Below are 17,658 nucleotides of genomic sequence, written 5' to 3' on the forward strand. Positions count from 1 at the left end.
ATCCTGGCATTTATGACACATTCGGCGCAGACGTCATCCTAGGTGGCTATTCGCGTGCTCTAGGCATTAAGTGCAACGGCTTCAATACTCAGCATTTAGAATACTAAGCGTTTCATATTCTGAGTGGTCAGTTTTATAAATGGATGATTTCTCAGTTTGAGATAATTACTCGGTGTGCACATTCACTCAGTATTTGATATTCATTTATTTGGTGTTAAGTACTCAGCATAACAATCATTCAGCATGCATTTGCATCAATCATTCAGCGTAGTAATTCACTCAGCATAAATATACATTTAGAATAGGAATTTACTGAAGAGGATTAAACATACCAATGGCTTCTCTCAGTATGCTGAACTGCTCACGAGCCAGTGGCTTTGTGAAGATATACGCAAGTTGTTCATCCGTTGGGACAAAGGTCAGCTTTATCTCACCCTTGAGTACATGGTCTCTTATGAAGTGATGTCGAATGCTGACATGCTTCATTCTGCTATGCTGAATTGGGTTCTTTGATAGATCAATTGCACTTTTGTTGTCACATCTGACTTCAATTGTCTTTGTTTGAACACCATAGTCTTCCAACTGTTGCTTAATCCATAGGACTTGAGCAACACAGTGTCCAACAGCAATGTACTCAACTTCAGTGGTAGACAATGCTACTGACGCTTGCTTCTTGCTGAACCAGGATACAAGACAGCTCCCTAAGAAGTGACATCCTCCAGAGGTGCTTTTTTGTTCAAGCTTGTCTCATCCATAGTCAGCATCAGTGTATCCAACGAGTGTGAAATCATGAGCGTTGGGATACCATAAACCTGCGTTCAGTGAGCTTTGCAAGTATCTAAGGATTCTTTTTACAGCAATGTAATGAGATTCCTTAGGGTTAGATTGATATCTAGCACAGTAGCATACTGAGAACTGAATGTCCGGTCTGTTTGCTGTTAAGTAAAGTAGAGAGCCTATCATACCTTGATATAATTTGCTGTCTACTGACTTACCATTCTCGTCAGCGCATAGGACAGTGTTAGTGCCCATAGGAGTGGATATTAGCTTGCAATTTTCAAGATCATATTTTTTCAATATTTCCTTGGCATATTTAGCTTGACTGATGAAGATGCCATTTTTGCCTTGTTTAATTTGAAGTCCAAGGAAGAAGTTGAGTTCTCCCATCATTGACATTTCAAACTCAGTTTGCATTTGCTTGCTAAATTCCTTGCACATTGACTCGTTAGTTGCACCAAATATAATATCATCAACATAAATTTGAGCCAACAGGGTATCTTTACCCTTTCTCTTAATGAATAAGGTTGTATCAGCTTTACCTCTGACGTAATTTCTGATCAGCAAGAAACTGGTCAGCCTCTCATACCAAGCACGTTGTGCTTGCTTGAGGCCGTATAGAGCCTTTTTGAGTTTATAAACGGGGTTTGGGAATTTAGGATCCTCAAACCCTGGAGGCTGATTACATAGACTTCCTCGTTTATAACTCCATTAAGAAATGCACTTTTAACATCCATTTGAAACGGTTCAAAGTTTATGTAAGATGCATATGCATATAAAATACGTATTGCTTCTAGTCTTTCCACTGGGGCAAAGGTCTCACCGTAGTCAATACCTTCTTGCTGATTGTAGCCCTGAGCTACAAGTCTTGCCTTATTCCTGACTACATTCCCTTGTTCATCCAGCTTGTTGCGGAAGACCCATCTTGTTCCAATGGTCTTCCATGTCTTTGGATGTGGCACCAACTTCCATACATCATTTTTCCGGAACGAATCAAGTTCCTCTTGCATTGCGCTCATCCAGAATTCATCTGGCTCAGCTTCAACGAAGTTCTTTGGTTCCTGAACTGAGACGAACGCTACGTTGCTGAGGTACCTCCTGAGTTGATTCCTTGTCATCAGGGTATTCTCAGTGGCATCAAGAATAGCACTCTCTGAGTGTCCTCTTGGTATTCTTATTTCCTTTGGTAGATTGATGTCTTGCGTTGTCTGTGTTTCAACAATCTCTGCAGGAGTGGACTGGTCAGTGAAAACAATTTGAGGTTCACTTTTACCTTTGGTCAGCCCTTGAGGGAATGACTCAGCGGCTGTTTCTTGATCAGCTGAAACTGAGTGTGGATCATCCTCAGTCAGCGGCTGGTATCTACCTGCAGGGTTAATTTCACCGAACTCTACATGTACTGATTCTTCTAAAACTTGAGTTCGTTTATTGAAAACTCTGTATGCTTTGCTGTTTGTTGAGTAGCCTAGAAAGATAGCTTCATCAGCTTTGGAGTCAAACTTAGCTAAGCTATCTTTGGTATTCAAAATAAAACATTTATAGCCAAAGGCACGAAAGTATCCAATGTTGGGCTTTCGTCCTTTCCAAAGTTCATAGGGGTTTTCTTTAGTATAGGTCTAACAAGAGCCCTATTAAGAATATAGCACGATGTGTTAACAGCCTCTCCCCAAAAGTACTTTGAAAGCCTATGCTCACTCATCATTGTCCTGGCTATTTCAACCAAGGTTCTGTTCTTCCTTTCAATAACCACATTTTGTTGAGGCGTTCTAGGAGCAGAAAAGTTATGGTCAATGCCGCTGGCTTCACAGAATTCAACAAACTGTTGGTTTTTGAATTCTCCACCATTATCACTTCGGATGTGAGCCAATTTTAGGTCTTTATCAATTTCAAGTTTTCTAACCTACTTTGAAAATGTCTCAAAGGTTTCATCCTTGCTACTCAGCAAGATGACCCAAGTGTAGTGAGAAAAGTCATCTATAATGACCAAGGAAAATCTTCTTCCACCCAGACTCAGCGGCTGGACTGGACCGAAGAGATCCAAGTGTAGTAACTCTAATGGACGCTTAGTTGAGACAATGTTTTTACTATGAAAAAATTGTTTGGTTTGTTTTCCAGCTTGGCAAGCATGGCATAGTTGATATTTTTCAAATTTAAGTTCTGGAAATCCCTCAACCAATTGATGTCTTGCTAATTTGGCCAGGAGGTCCATGCTGACATGACCAAGTCTCCTGTGCCATAGCCAGGAATTTTCTTCCTTTGAAACTAAGTATACATTTTTTTGAAAACTTTTTCTCTAAGTCTAGCATAAAGACATTATCAATGTGAGGGGCAGTTAAAATTAACTCATTTGTCTTACCCTCGTATATTTTACATCCAGTAGCATCAAATATAACTTTTCTCCTATTGTCACATAGCTGAGCTACGCTGAGTAAGTTATATTTGAGCCCGCTGACTAGGGAGACAGACTCAATAGTAGGATTACCTCCAATGGTTCCTGACCCTACTATCTTATCCTTTTTGTTGTCTCCAAAACTTACGCTTCCTCCTCATTTACGCTCAAATGCGATGAATTGAGTTTCATCACCAGTCATATGCCTTAAGCATGTGCTGTTAATATACCACATCTTTGACTTCTCAGCACACCTCAGGCTTACCTGCAATGTAATCAGTTACCTTTAGGTACCCAATTCTTTTTGGGTCCTGGCTTGTTAGGTTAAACAGGTAAAGCATCATATTTTATCTTATGGCGGCATACATGGACAATATGGCCATTCTTTCCACAGAAGTCATAGCTGACCTTCTGTTTAGGATATCTTACTGACTGGTCAGCACCCCAGTGCTGAGCGTGCCAGCACACCTTTGTGATGTGTCCTTTCTTCCCACAGAAGTCACACTGGACATTCCGCTGAGGATTCCATCTCTGCTGACCAGTACCTCGGTACTGAGTATTCAGTGGAATATTTCTTTTGTTTGGAACCTTTAGTTGGTTCTGAATAGTTGTAACGTCCTTTCTCAGTTTCTTGGAATCTGATTGGACCTCCGAGACAAATTTGTGCATAATGTCCATATTGCTATGCAAAGTTGAGTTGTCTTGGAGAAGGTATCGAAGGTCACTTAGTTTGACCTCCTCAACCTCGTCACAGCGCCTGTTGAGTGCTCTAACCTTTTTATTACACTTTTTGACAAGTGTGTAGAGGTCACTCAGGGCATTAATCATTTCATTTCTGAGCAGGGTAGTGAGATTACCTCATTTGATTGCTCCTCATCGTCAGATGCAATGGAGGGGTCAGTGTGCTCAGAGACGCACGGCTCAGCATTCTCGTCAGCCATGAAGCAAATCTTTGCGGACTCAGTGGCCTCAGCATCTGTTGATGAAGACTCATCACTGTCGCTCCATGTAGCTACCATTGCCTTTTTGCCATTCTTTCTATCTTTCCTCAGCTTGGGGCAGCTGGACTTGATATGGCCAGTTTGATGGAATTCAAAGCATGTTATGGGCTTTGAGTTGTCTTTCTTGTATTTGCTGTCGCTGGACTCAGCATTATACTTATCAAACTTCTTGTAAGGCTTCTTAGAATATTTGTCATTCTTTCTAAACAGCCTTTTCATTCTCTTGGTGAACATGGCCATCTCCTCATCGTCTGCTGAGCTCCCATCAGTGGAGTCAGCTTTCATGACAAGAGACTTTTGCTTCTTGTCCTCAGACTTTTCCTTCACCTCGGAGTTCTTCATTGATATCTAATGGGTCAGCAGTGAGCCGATGAGTTCATCATATTTGTAGGTGGTTAAGTCTTGAGCTTCCTCGACAACAGTCTTCTTTGCTTGCCAGTTTTTAGGAAGACTTCTTAGAATCTTCTTGACTTGTTCTTCCTCAGTGAAGATCTTTCCAAGCCTCTTGAGCTCATTGATGATGTTTGTAAACCTTGCATTCATGTCAGAGATTTCTTCACCATCGTTCATTTCAAACAACTCGTATAGTATCATCTGCTGCTTCACCTTGGACTCCTTTACTTTGTTGGTTCCTTCGTAGGTGACTTCTAGCTTCTTCCAGATCTCTTGCACCGACTCACAACCTGAAATTTTATTATATTCTGCACCATCAAGCGCACAGTGAAGCATGTTAATAGCCGAAGCGTGATTCTGTAGCTTCTTGAGATCATCCTCTGTCCATTTGGCCTCAGCTTTAACAACTGTTTGACCAGCCACAACTTCAACAGGTACAAACAGGCCTTAGACTATGAATAGCCATGCACTCATGTTTGTAGCTTGAATGAATTTTTTCATCCTATTCTTCCAGAAGGTGTAGTTAGACCCAAAGAATAGGGGAGGCCGAGTAATGGACAGCCCCTCAGGTAAGATCTGAGTTGTCAGGTTTCCTGGGAGAAACCGAGTGCTGTTTTCAGACATAGTGGGGATCAGCTCTAGGTTGTTAAACCTTTCACAGTGAGCTTGTTAAGCTCTGATACCACTTGTTGGTCCCTTATAACGTTACAAGTATAGTTCCAAGGGGGGATTAGGAACTATTTAAACTTTTTGACGTTAAGTCTGAACTCTTTTTCTTTGAAAAGATTTGGACAACGCGCTGAGTAAATTAAGATACTAGCTTAGTCAACTGGTGACTAAGTCAGCTTCTTTCGTTGAGTCAGGAGATTGCACTAAGATTCTATTCCTGAACTTAGATACTCAATATGCACAACTCAGTGTGACCTCTTTACTTGGTCAGTTTTGTTTTAAGCAAGCAATTTATATACTAAGGAGTTTAAGGTTAGAAAGATGTTACTCATCAGATTTATCCAGGTTTGGCCTCCAAGCATACGTCCTGTCCCCGGAACACGTTCCGAGCTTTCGAATCCTCTATTGAGCTCTTTAAAGGTAGAGCCTCAAACCTTTTACAACTTAGAAACTGAATATGACAAGAGTACCTTCCTCTATACCTCTACTCAATCCTAATCTCACGCTGAGTACTATAACCGAGTACTCAGCCTCTCCTTTCTAATTCTAGGAATGATAAGTGTTTGTCCTAAACAACAATTGCTAAGACACTTTAGATGATTGAATAATCACTCTAGACTTTTACATAAAAGATATGAAATTTAGTGTAACAACTTGCTTTTCTTTTCTTCACAGAACTTGAGTAGAATTTTGGTCAGCGTAATGGCTTGATGAAGTTCTGTGTTTGAGAAGTGTCTGAATGGCCCTATTTATAGAGACGTCTGATGGCATCGGTCATTTCCAATTTCGAAATAACTGTTGGAGGGAAATGGCTTCCTTTCGTTGTCACTCAGTCTTGCTCAGAGCTCTCGGCCAATCAGATTTGAGTATCTTCTGTCTTCGGTCAGTATTGAGCAACTTTTAGTCAGTGCGACAAAATGTCTCTCCATTTGTGGTAATGTCAACTAGACAGCATACTGTGTCTTCTGAACTTTACCCGATATGGAAATACTTTGTCTGGAAGTTGCTCTCGCTCAGCTGCTATCTTGTACTCTTTGTCGAGACAACTCAACCGTTTCATCCTGAAGTTGTTCAAGGAAGGTCTTCTCGATCCTTCTTGTGCTGAGCTGCGTTTTGATCACAAGGGCAGCGTTTCGCATACGCGGGCCGAGTGGTCTTCGATCCGTTTGAATTGGGCTTTGACTTCCGTTTTGGGCCTTAAGCCTTTTAGTCCTCGTATCTTATAAACAATGTAACTCAACATTGAACAAACACATTAGTAGAATAAATCAAAGCATTTAAACTTAGAGTGTTTTTTAGAATATATTTAATTTTACTTAAACAATTTTGTCAAATCAAAATCATGTGGAAAGGTGTTTCAACAATGTGTTCCTATCCTTCCTATAGACGTTGAAATGGAAAGAACATATAGAAGAAGGAGAAGACTACTTAGGCAAGCTAGACGCATCAGAATGGATCGCGAGATCGAAGGGCCAAATGATCAAAGACAGGAGGAGAACCATGAGGAAGGTCATGGTGAAAATGAAAATAACAATAATAGTAACCAGAGGTTGCGGATGAAGGATTACTCCAGACCATCCACTGAAGGCCATTCGTCGTGCATTGTTTTACCAAATGAAGGCAATCGAATGTTCGAAGTAAAAGCTTCAGTGATTCAGATGCTACAAATAGCTGTGCAGTTCGGTGGATATCCAAATGAAGATCCAAATGCTCACATCGAAGACTTTGTCACAATGTGTAACACATTCCGTACCCATAGAAATGATAGCGATGAGGTTATCTGGCTCAAACTGTTTCCCTTTTCCTTGAAGGATAAGGCAAGGAATTGGTTGAAGAACCTACAACCAGGATCTATCACGAACTGGGAAGAGATGGCTACCATGTTCTTAATGAAATATTTTCCGCCCAGACAAGCAATCAAGTTGAGGAATGAAGTTTCTTATATTTTTTAAGAGGAGGATGAATCCTTATCTGAAGCATAGGAAAGATACAAAGAATTGTTGAGAAGAGTACCGAATCCTGGCATACCCAAATGGATGCAAGTGTAAAATTTCTATAATGGAGTGACCAACGCGTACAAGATACAAATTGAATCAGTTGCCAATGGGAATCCGGAGGAACTTGAACCTCAAGCATTGTATGAGCTAATAGAGAGAGTGGTCAACACTAGTTACAAATGGCACTCGGTGAGAGATGATGATAAGAGAGTCACAAATACTGCAAACAGTGAGGCAATCAGCAAGTTATCCTCACAAATGGAACAACGGGTCAAAACGATGGGAAAGATGAACATCTCAGCAGTCAACACACAGCTTTCCGTACCTATGGAGATCTTACCACCCGATGGTTGTGATTTCTGCAGTGGACCTCATCGACCCATAGATTGTCCAGGAACCAAACCAGGTGCATCAATACAGGAACATTGTGATTTCATTGCTCGCTAACCGCTGAATCCCTATTCGAACACCTATCCACCCCAATGGGTACTGACACTGTGCTTTGCGCTGACGAGAAAGGTAAGTCAGTAGACAACAAATTATATCGAGGTATGATTGGCTCTCTACTTTATTTAACTATAAATAGGCCAGACATTCAGTACTCAGTATGCTACTGTGCTAGATATCAAGCTGACCCTAAGGAATCTCACTATATAGCTGTGAAAAGAATTTTTAGATATTTGCAGAACTCAGTAAATGCAGGTTTATGGTATCCAAACACAAATGACTTCACACTCATTGGATATACTGACGCTGACTATGGACGAGACAAGCTAGAATGTAAAAGTACTTTAGGAGGATGTCACTTCCTTGGAAGCTGTCTAGTGTCTTGGTTCAGCAAGAAGCCGTGGTCAGTTGCCCTTTCAACCACTGAAGCTAAGTACATTGTTGCTGGAAAGCTGTGTGGCACAAGTCATATGGATTAAGCAACAACTAGAGGATTATGGAGTTCAAACAAAAACAATCGAAGTAAAATGTGACAACAAGAGTGCCATTGACTTATCCAAAAATCCAATCCAACACAGCAGGATGAAGCATGTCAGCATTAGGCATCACTTCATCAGAGACCATGTACTCAAGGGTGAGATCAAACTGACCTATGTTCCAACAGATGAATAGCTTGCAAATATCTTCACAAAGCCCTTGGCTCGTGAGCAGTTTAGCATACTAAGGGAAGATATTTGTATGTCTAATCCTCTTCAATAGATTTCTGCGCTAAACGAATGTTGAGTGATTATAATATGCTGAGTGATTATTGCATGATAAGTAACTATCATATGCTGAGCAAACATGAATGACATGAAATCACTATATGCTGAGTAGACATACATATTAAGTGATTACTACGTGCTGAGTTACTACGCATGCTAAACATCCCTTCTATACGAAACAACATACTCTGAACTCCAAACGTTTAGTATCCTAAATGCTGAGTAAAGCAACTTTCAAAATTAATGCTCGCACACGTATTTAAGTAGCCACCTAAGATGATGTAAGCATAATGATTAGAAAACCATGCGCCGAATGTGTCATTAATGCCAGAGATAACTGTCGATTGATCAACTCGAGGACAAACCGCCATTCCGACCTATCAGATCAACTCGAAACGACTATAAATAGCGGACGATTTCCCACTAACTTCTCTTTACACTTGAAATCTTTGGCATTCGATTTCTCTCTCTCTCTCAATTCCCTAATCTTCTAACTCTCTCAAGAATCCTCAAGAAAACATGTCGAACGATTCCGAGAATATCTCTGGCGAAGAAGACGATGACAACCGTTCCGACATCAATCCTCCATCTCCTGCTGAGCAGGAATATCAAGAGACTTCCACTGAGTCTCAAGAACAAACCCATGGTCAACATGACCAGTCTATTCCCAAGGTCAGCATCCCTCGCGAAAACCCTCAAGCTGACCAACCAACTTCATCAAAGAAGAAGAAGGAGAAACAGAACCAGAAACCTAAGGAAAGGACGTTCTTCCCAGTCTTCAAAAATGTCAAAAATCTTAAAGTTTTCTGTTCCCGCTGGTTCTCCAAAGGCTTCGTAGAAGCTGAAAAACCCTTCTGCAAGTGGATTTCAAAGAATGGCTTGACCGACCTCTTCTCTCTCCCTGGAACCACTTACCCGCAGTTAGTGAGGGAATTCTACACGAATCTAAGAGTAGCTGATGACGCCGACTATATGATTATGAAGGTCAAGAACAAATAAATCATCATCACTTCCTCTTATCTCGCTAAACTGCTAAAGCTGAAGGAAGAAGGATCAGAACTCAGGTGCACGAACGACTACACACGCGTTGAGTACGTTCTTGAGTTCTGTAAACCCAAAAACCACAAAGGAGAAATCGCCAGTACCAGCACGGGAATTTTTTTTTACGTCTCGTCGAGACAATCAGGTGTCTCAACGAGACGACACGAAAAACTCAAATATATATATATATATATATATATATATATATATATATATTTATAAATATATACAAATCTAAACAATTATTTCAACATATTCAATTCAATCAAATTATAAACGAAAAAGTCTCCGGCAACGGCGCCAAAAACTTGATGGTGGTGTATTACGATAAGTGTTTTAGGTTTCTCAATGTGAAAACCGTAAAAACATGAAAATGCGAAACATGAATTTTAAGTATTACGATAAGTGTTTCAGGTTTTCTCAATTTTTCGCATTTTTTTGTATTTACTACTTTTCCACGTATTTTACAATATTCTTGTTTTTCCGTTTTGGACTGAATTAATCATGTACTTTAGGGCTTAGTTCATACCTAAACTTCGATTTAGACTTAATTAACTCTAGCTGCCAACTTTAGGTACCTATTTTGACACTTAAGTATATTACTATTAAGACTATGGATAGGAAGAGGTACTGTACGCTCAGTCAACGCGCCACCTCAGATTTGGCAAGTCAAAAAGTAAAAAAAACCCACTTAATATGAAATTACTTTTATTACTTCTTACCAAAAATATACTTATTTAAGTTGCATTTTTATGTTGGACATAGATAAATTTTATTAGTTGATGCAATTAATACAAGTATAATTAAGTTTCTAGTTAAAATTAATTACATTTATTAATTATTATACATGAACTTAAAAGACATATATTGTGGAATTTATGGACAATTTGCTACTTTTGATTGACACTTAGGCTCTGTTCTTTATCGCTGAAAAAAAAACTGAACTGAACTGAATGCTACTGAACTGGACTGGACTGAATTGAATTTAACTGAATTGAATGCTACTGAATACTGAACTGAATTGAACTGAACGCTACTGAATGCTGAACTAAACTGCACTGACCTTAACTGAATGCTACTGAACTTAACTGAATGCTACCGAACTTAACCGAACTTAACAATAATAATGATATTTGACTTTAAAATTATTTTAATGATAATATTGGACATTAATAAACTAATAATAATAATAATAATGATGATGATGGTTCTAATAATAATAAGGGATAAGTACAAAAAAATGTCTGTGGTTTACCTATTTTGCAAACGCAAACATGTGTTTTTTTTATAAACAGAGGTATATGTTAAACGTCGTTAGCAAACAGATGCCAAATTGACTAACGTGTTAAAATTTAAAGAGAAAAGAGTTAATTTGGTCTTTATATTTATTTATTTTATAAATTAACCCTCCCAATTATCTAACTATCACAAATAAACCACAAAACCAAAAGTAAAAATAAAAAATATCATATTCTCCATCACTTTTTAATTTTTTATTTTCCTTCTTCTTTCTTTCTCTCTCCTCTCTCCTCTCTCCTCTCTTCTTCTTCTTCTTCTTCTTCTTCTTCTTCTTCTTTAAACTCCAAAACGAAGTTAAACATTTAACCTCATTTATATTCTATAACCTCCCAAAACAAGATTAATTTTTAACTTTCATTTCTATCACTTTCATTTCTTTTCCATTACCTCATTTAACTCCCACCTCCATTAACTTTCAAACTCCCAAATTAAGGCTTAGTTTTTTTTTGTCCAAATATTAAATTTTTTATATTGGTATATGTGTTTTTTTAATATTCCAATGTTTATTCATCAACAGTGACATGAGAGTGATTTTTTTAGTTAAACAAAATATTTCTTAATTTATGTGAAATACTTTAGAATGATTTATATAAGGCAATGAATAGTATTATCTAGACAGAGTTTGAAATATTAAAGATATAACTTTATCATTTTTTGTTCACATTAATCAAGAGTTTAATATGTTTGAAATAAAAATATATTTTGACTTTGTATTATTTATGTTACAAGGGCATAAAGAGATAGTGTGACGTAACTTCATAGAATTTGTATAATGACCCTGAGATCATATTACCAAAATTAGAGCAAGTAAATTAAAAATAACAAGATCATTGATTCATTAATGTGCCAAAAATAGAGGAAATTACAATTTTACCCCACTGAAACTTTGATAATTATGTCCTCCAAATGTTCGTGGAAACAAGATTTTAGCTCAAATTCTTTCTAGGATAACTAAAAGAAAGGAATTAGTTAATATGAATGCCAAAACGACAATACTTCGATTTGGGGTCATTTAATCATTTAATTTGTTTGCTATAAAATCAACTATCAATTTAACTTTCTCAGTTTCACAATGTTTATAAAATCAGTTCATGTGTTACATCAAAAATGATGTGGACCAAAGTCATTTTTGAACTAATTTAATAAGAAATGGACTAATTAATTAAGTTGATACTCTTTTTTAGTTAAATTGATCCTGCAAGTTAGATATAAAATCAATCTAATCTTTTATCAGAAAATATCAATGTTATGAGAATTGGATCGGACATTAAACCAGACTGGTAATTGGATCACGGGTCACTTGATCGGAGCGGATGGCTCGGATTGATCGAACCGGATGATATAATAAATAAATAAATAATATTTATATATATTAAATAAATATTAGTAATTTAAAATTATTTTTATACATTATATATATCCAAAATAAATTATAAACAACATTTGGTTTGTTATTTTTTTGTTAACTTGAGTCTTAAATATATGAGGTATTCTATGTCATGAGATCTTTTTAAAAATATATTATAAACTCAAAACGGACAAATAATGAATGAGAAATTGATGCTCAAAGTGAACGACTTAAAATGCTTTGGAGGAAGATAAAGGAAAACTAAGCATTCACACCCCCACGTAGGAAAGAAAGTAGAAACTTAACTAGTTTATAAGTAAATGATATTTACAAGCTTTTAACTAATTACTAAGGAAAAAGCTCTCTCACACGCATGGAGTGCAATCCATTAACTATCGGGTTGGGACGTACCCGCACGATGTGGGCGACGCGAATACCGCACCGTGATAGAGTCCCTTAGCTTGACCACTTTTGCTATTTTTATTTTTTTTTTGCTATATTAGTATTAATTTTAAATTTTTGTCAGCCCACCATTTTTTTCAAAGCTCGCCTAAATTTCCACAGCCCACCTACATTTCTACCCCAGCCCGCCCAAATTTTCCCACAGCCGCCTTAAATTCTGCCCACCCCGCCCAAAATTCAAAATTTTTTTCCATCAATTGTAGAGACCCGGGCACCGGTTCCCGGCCGGACCGCCGGGTCCCGGTTCTACCTTGGGTGTCTCTGGTTTTTCTATCCTTCAAAAACCCGTGCAGGTTCGGACCGGCTTTCTCGTCGGTTCCCGGTTCGACCGGCCGGTTCGATCCGAGCCTGATAACATTAAAAAATATTTACATCTCCCATCACATAATTCATTACGTATCCAACTCCACGCGAAGAAAGCAAGTTAGGAAAGCATATTGCAATTATCAAATTAAAATCAATCAATTTAGAATGATAATTTAAAAAAAATTAAATAAAACTTCGAAGAAAATAATGAAATTTCCTATACGAAATTGGCTTAGAACCTCTCAAACGGTGATGTGTCAACATCAATATTAATATGTCACCTTTTAAATGATTTAGTATCAGTAAATACCATCGAACAATTATAAAATTCTCAAACATAATACCTGAAAAAGAACAAAATTACTGAGGTAAAGGATAAGCTGAGGACGGTTGAACCAAAAGACACACTAAAAAAAAGGACCTATTACGACGCTAAAATTTAAGATTTAACGAAGCTTTTTGACGTCTCTAAATGGTTACTTACGCTTTTCAAAGCGTCGTCACAAGCGTCATTAAATCGCATGTCGTTAATTTTAACGACGCATAAAACCTTGTGTGGGTACATTCAACCCGACGACATACCATATACAAGCGTCGTCATGTTTCCAATGCTTGCACTTTTAGCGTCGTAATTATTTTTATATTATTTATTTCTATTTTCTGAATTTTTCACTACACTTTATTATAACTACCTAAAGTTGGCGACAAATAATTTGTTATGTTGTTATTTTGCATCAGAAAATATTCATAACATCTTGAATATTATGACACTTAGATTTAATAGCATCTTCAAATTTACGGCATATAATTATACAAACATCTAAATTTTACAATAAAAAAACATAATTGCAACCATAAATATTATTATGTCATGAATACGAAATTTGAATCCTACAACACTTTGAAAGGCATTTTCTAAATGTATTTTTTATAATTAAATAAACGTCTACATTTGACTATATTAACAATCTAGTATATCCCAAATCCAACAATATCTATTACTACAAAACCACCCCTAGATTGAGACATAAATAATTCAAACTCAAACGTAAACTGGACTAGAAGATAAGAGAATGCATCCTAAACTGGCACTTGAATTACATCCAAATATTTGTCAATCTCATATATATCTTCAATGTTGAAAGTTGTTTGCACTCCTTGAAGACTATTCCATGAAAATTGGTTCAAACGATAAAGAAAAAGTTGATAGGAGCACATCCTTTAAAGGTAGGACATTTTGAATGTTGTACAAACATCTTCTATACCATAATCATAAATCCCTCCAATCTGCATAACAGAGTCATCAATTCATCATAAGTTAGGAACTTCTGACTTAATATGCCATCATAATTTACAAGTACAAAATAGCCAAATAGCCGAACTCAAAACCCACCATAGAGTTCGATATACAAAAACAACAAAATAGCCAACATTTCAGTGATACTTAACATATAACAAGCAAGAGAAAAGTAAGTTTAGCGTACCTGACAACTTGAGAACCTGAAGTGGAGTTAGAGATTTCAACTTAGGCATAGAGCTAGTTTCAAGATGTTTGCATCATCAATTGCACATTTTGCTGCTTTGACTTCCAACTTTTGTCTGCTACTGCTCGTGACTAAAGAAATATAATAAAATTTAGAAACAATTCAAACTATAGAATAAATAGTAAATCCAATACAATTTTATATATATATATATATATATATATATATATATATATTAGTCATCAGATACAAAAAATGAAAGCAGATCAATCGTGAAAGCTAAGAAAGTGCACCAATTATGCAAAGTTCAACATAAAACAAACAGTTATTATAAGCTTTTTGCTGCTTCCATCTTCAAAATAACACAACAAATATATATGGATAAGGAATCTAAATTTCCTACAAAATATCTTTCACACATGAGCATTAAGCAAAATGTTGAGATCGGTATAGCATGGGAGCTTATTAGGATCAACTACATCAGGAATGTCTCTTAAGTACCTCAAAGTTGCACAAATTACTTCACTGCTCTGGTCAACAGCAAAAGAAACAAACTGCCGAGAAGAAGGGCTAGTGAATGTCCTAAAAATTTGATAGAAACAAATCTCATGCTTCTCGAAATCTAAAGTTCCTGGACAAACAAATAAATTCATCAGTCTTTACTTGTCAAAACAAAAATAATTTCTGATTCAAAACATAAATCTGCACACATATACCTCAACAAGGATCCGATTTCGAATGCGATTTTCCATGATTAATTCCTTTAATAAGTTCAACAATGACATTGAACAGTCTTAAGTTGTATATTTTCTGAACATCTGAATAACACTAACCAAATAAGAGCTAACCTTAAGAAATGATCGATAGTAACAAAATAGTAAAGCAATTAATGGTAACATGAAAAGCAACTTCACAAGTAGTTAATATTTTTATCTCTAATACCTATCTTCTTAGTTCCTTTAATCCACATGTTACAAGATTCAGGTATCTTATAGGAAACAAGGTAGAGCAAAAAAATTAAAGAACCTTCACTCTTAAGAGGGTCATTCAACGATTAAACTCAATAACTTTACAAAATCAAATTCCAAATGGATAAGGTACCAAAATAGGTTTATGGTTTTTGGGAAGTATCAATTTAGGCTCCACGTATAAAATAGCACCAATATAGGCTTAACCTTTAAAAAATGGTACCAATTTAGGCCTCGATAGCGGAACGAGACAATGTCATTGATATTACTCCGTTTCTGTCAATTGTACGTGAAAGGATAAATCAAAACTTAATGGAGTAATAGGAATGATGTGTCCAATCCATCCGCGATGATACATTTTTTAAACGTTAAACCTATATTAATGCTATTTTGTGCGTGGAGCCTTAGATACTTCCCTAAAAACCATATTAGTACCTTATCCCAATTCCAAATCTATAAGTAAACTAGAGCTAGCTTAATTGAAGAATGAAAACCATTAACAAAATTATTCTTTTACTCCATTAATTTATGTGAAACGTTAGCACTTTGGACACATAAATGTAGTGAAAATTGATAACATATCATTTAAACAAAAATATGTGAGTACAGCCTAGAGAAGGCTTTATACATCTGCACTCATTTCAACTTACAGATGAAGTGTAAGGAATGAAACCAACCAATTTATATGCAAAGATAAATTTAAAAAAAAATACCAAAGTGTATAGAGATAAAAATGATTGAATATATCAAAATGTAGAGATAGGAAATTCAGCAGCTCAGATTGGCCTCGCTCTTGTTCACATAATAAAGATGTCTCTCAAAAGAATAGTTAGTTTGAAACCATTACCTGATGTTTGACATACCAAATGATCTTATCCTCAAGAATATTGAATACATGGTGAAGAGCCACTGACAACTCTGCAACTCCTAAGCTTGAACTCGGATGCGCTCGGATTATTGACATTGTATATACGATTTCTTCTCGTAGTTCATCTGCCAAATTCTCAGATCCTACAAATTTTTGAAACAAATTACCAATAAGGCCGATTGAACAAAATCTGATGTTTGCAACAAATTATCAAATTACCGAATTCTCTAGTTCCACCACTTGATGTTTTAACCCATTGCGCTTTCTATAATTCATCTAGAATAATTTCGCCCCAGTTTTTACTGCTCTGAAAATACAAATGACTAATGAGAAAAGCTGAGATTTTGTAAATTTTGGAAACTCCAAACCTCAATTTTAGGGGAATCAATACAATATATTTGAGATATAAGGGAGCTTACCGGTTGCTTTGTCGAATGGAAACTCGCCAGTAGAAACAAAAGGTGGACGAAATTAGAGGAGGATAAACTGCGTTACGTGGAAAGCACAGATCTCATATTTTGCATTCGTAGAGAGAGAGAGATGAACTATACGAAAGAGGTTTCTGAATACATACGGATGAGAGTTTTTTTCGCAGTTTTTATTTTCTAATTATCACTTTATTTTTTTATTTTAACTAGATTTTATTTTGGTGGGAAATATTGGCCCCAAAATTTTGTGAAAAGCATTAGTGGGGGAGATAGAGGGACTCTTTTTGTTTTGTGATATATACCGCCAAAACAAATTTGTTCCTTAGGAATTTACTTCTTTTTTTTATGAAAATAATAACGGAATTAGTTGAATTTGAGTAATAAATAAATATTTGATAATTAATAACATTAGTTAAATTTTAAAAATACCAACAAAAAAAATTAAGAGCGTCATTAAATTATCATAAAGGCGACACAAATTAAAAAGCATGGTTGAATTTTTAAATACGAGAATAAAAAATTAAAATATATTTAAATGAAAAAATATCGGGACACTTTTTCACGATGCAAATTCTAAACCGTCTTTAACTTAAAAAAATACCAATGCTTCTTTTGAAAGCGTAGTTATTTTAAAAAAAAATGCCATCAAATGATAAAAGTGTCGTTAAGTGATGGTAAAAGCCGACACAAATATAAAAGTGTAGCTAAATTTAAAAATATGAAGACACATATTAAAAAACGTCGCTAAAAAAGTGTCGTAATAGACCATTTTTTTTGTAGTGAGATGATCGTCGGGCTGAACTACTGGCACTCCTTTTACTATATCTCCTCTCTCTTGTATTCTAATTGTCATTTTTGTTATTATCACTTTTAGTTTTATTCCCACCAGTAGAATTATCCGTCCATTTCATATATTTTTTCATTGTTATATTCCGTCTCGAAACTAATTTTTTCCAGCTAAGAGTGTAAAAATATAAACACAACTTGAATAGTTGTTGTGTTTACAACTTGGACTAA

General features: G+C 36.2%; 1 long non-coding RNA gene and 1 other non-coding gene across 5 annotated transcripts; both read right to left on the reverse strand.

Annotated features, from left to right (window-relative positions):
• Nucleotides 1-7,148: 7,148 nt before the first annotated feature.
• LOC136225264 (small nucleolar RNA R71) lies at nucleotides 7,149-7,255 on the reverse strand. The gene has a single exon (XR_010686988.1). It is a non-coding gene; the product is annotated as a small nucleolar RNA R71 (small nucleolar RNA).
• A 6,532-nt stretch (nucleotides 7,256-13,787) lies between these two features.
• LOC136224421 (uncharacterized) lies at nucleotides 13,788-16,771 on the reverse strand. Of its 4 annotated transcripts, XR_010686419.1 has the most exons (7): nucleotides 16,633-16,771; nucleotides 16,433-16,520; nucleotides 16,193-16,356; nucleotides 15,094-15,205; nucleotides 14,879-15,008; nucleotides 14,378-14,508; nucleotides 13,788-14,180 (listed from the first exon to the last, which is right to left on the reverse strand). It is a non-coding gene; the product is annotated as an uncharacterized lncRNA (long non-coding RNA). The 4 variants fall into 4 exon arrangements; XR_010686416.1 differs by lacking the exon at nucleotides 15,094-15,205; XR_010686418.1 differs by having other exon boundaries at nucleotides 14,879-15,195.
• Nucleotides 16,772-17,658: the final 887 nt, after the last annotated feature.

This window comes from Euphorbia lathyris, chromosome 3 (genome assembly GCF_963576675.1).
Source record: "Euphorbia lathyris chromosome 3, ddEupLath1.1, whole genome shotgun sequence".
In the NCBI taxonomy this organism is placed as follows: Eukaryota; Viridiplantae; Streptophyta; class Magnoliopsida; order Malpighiales; family Euphorbiaceae; genus Euphorbia; species Euphorbia lathyris.